Consider the following 2245-nt stretch of genomic DNA (forward strand, 5'->3'; position numbering starts at 1 on the left):
ACAGGGAGGCCTGGCATGCTGCAATTCATGGGGTTGCAAAGAGTCAGACATGACTGAGCGACTGCACTGAATAAAAAGATAATTACTATGGGTTGGCTTGTGCCCCCCCCCACCCCCGCCAAAGATGCTGAAGTCCCAACCCCAGGACCTCCAAATATGACCTTAATTGGAAATGGCATCTCTGCAGAAGACCAAGTTGAGATGAGGTCATCAGGGTGGACCCTACCCCAAGAAGACGGGTGTCCTTGTGAAAAGGAGAAACTGGAACACAGACATGCAGAGGGGGAAGACAGTGTAAATAGACATGGGGAAACAATGCCTCCTACATGCTTAGGGGCTCCTGAGGGTTCCAGAAGCTCAGCAGAGCCTGGAGTAGATCCTCCCCTGGTGCCTTGGATCTAGGACCTCTGGTCTCCAGAACTGCGAGACAATCCATTTCTAGTATGTTAGGTCACTTGGCTTTGCGTGCTTTGTCAGGGCAGCCCTGGCAGGCTCAGACGACAAGAACCCGATGTCTGCAGTGGACAAAGACACAAGCGGACACTTCACCTGAGGAGACATGCAGATGGAAGGGGCTCGGCGTTAGTCATTCAGGAAACGCACATCAGGGACTCCCAGGTGGTCCAGTGGTTAGGGCTCTGTGCCCGCACTGCAGGGAGCCTCGGTTTGATCCCTGGTTGGGGAACTAAGATCCCACGTGCCGTGTGGCATGGCCAAAAATAAATAAATAAATAAATAAATGTACATTAAAACTACATTGAGATACCTGTATAGACTCATGAGGATGGCTCTAATAAAAATGAGAAATAATATAAAAAAGTTAGTTTCTGCTGTAAAGTGATCAGTTCTACATACATATATAGTCTTTTTCATATTCTTTTCTATTATGGTTTATTACAGGATACTGAATATAGTTCCCTGTGCTATACAGCAGGACCTTGTTGTTCACCTGTTTCAGATATAGCAGTGTGAATCCTGTATGATTCCACAATGTTGGGTACATGTCCTTAAACATTTGTCAAAACCCATAGAACGCATACCAACCATGAACTGTGGACTTAATGTATCAATATTCTTCATCAAGTAAACAAATGTCCTGTACTTACACATGATGTAAATAAAAGGGGGAACCAGGGGAGGGGCTTATGGGAACTCTGTATTTGCTCAATTTTTTTGTAAACCTAAAACTGCTCTTAATCTACTTTTTCCAATTTCAAGACAAACAATAATACCAAGAATTAGCAACACAGGGGAGGAACTGGAATCCTGGTACATTGCTGGTGGGAATGTAAAATGATACAGTTGTTTTGGAAAACAGCTTAATGGTTTCTTACAAAGTTAAAGGTAAACTTACGCTTCAACCTAACATTTCAACTCCTTAAGACTCTACTAAGGGGCAGGAAAACATACGTCCACACAATGACTCATACTTGAATGTTCCCAGCAGCCTTAGTCACAGCAGGCCACACTCAAAACAACCCAAATGTCCATCACCTGATGAATGGGTAAACAAACATGTTACAGCCACAGAGTGGACTATTATTCAGCCACAACAAGGAATGAAGTCCTGAAAAACGCTACGCCATGGACGAACCTCAGAAACATTTCAAGAAGTGAACGAAACCAGGCACGAAAGACCACATACTCTGTAATTGCATGTCTATAAAATAATCAGAAAAGGCAAGTACGCACAGACAGAAAGTGGGTCAGTGCATTGCCAGGGGCTGCCCGTGGGAGCAGGCAGTGACTTCAAAGCAGGCCCCAGGAATTCTGTGGGGGTGACGAAAACAGTCCACACTGGATTACAGCGCTGGTTCCACAAGTAGACACTTACTTAAAGGTTTGACTTATGCATGTAAAACGCATGAATTTTTGGTATGTAAATTATAACTCAAGAAAGGCATAAAAAATATAAAATAAAAACTAGGTCCATGGAAAACTTAAATTAAGAATAATATAGGGCTTCTCTGGTGGCTCAGTGGTAAAGAATCCACTTGTCAATGGAGTCACGGGTTTGATCCTGTCTGGGATGGTCCCACATGCTTTAGAGCAACTAAACCCGTGCACCACACTATTGGGTCCTAGTGCCCTAGAACCGCAATGACTGAGCCCCTGCACCCAAGAGCTCCACAGCAAGAGAAGCCTGAGCACCGCCACTAGAGAGTAGCCCCCATTCCCACAACTAGAGAAAAACCTGAGCAAGTAACGAAGACCCAGCACAGCCAAAAATAAATAAAATTATTAA

At 44.3% G+C, this 2245-nt stretch overlaps 1 protein-coding gene across 4 annotated transcripts in view; it reads right to left on the reverse strand.

The window, feature by feature from the left end:
* SLC47A2 (solute carrier family 47 (multidrug and toxin extrusion), member 2) overlaps positions 1–2245 on the reverse strand; it is a 17951-nt gene that overhangs the window by 3173 nt on the left and 12533 nt on the right. The gene's annotated exons all lie outside the window — the stretch shown is intronic.

This window comes from Bison bison, unplaced genomic scaffold (genome assembly GCF_000754665.1).
Source record: "Bison bison bison isolate TAMUID 2011002044 unplaced genomic scaffold, Bison_UMD1.0 scf7180017864180, whole genome shotgun sequence".
NCBI classification, from domain to species: domain Eukaryota; kingdom Metazoa; phylum Chordata; class Mammalia; order Artiodactyla; family Bovidae; genus Bison; species Bison bison.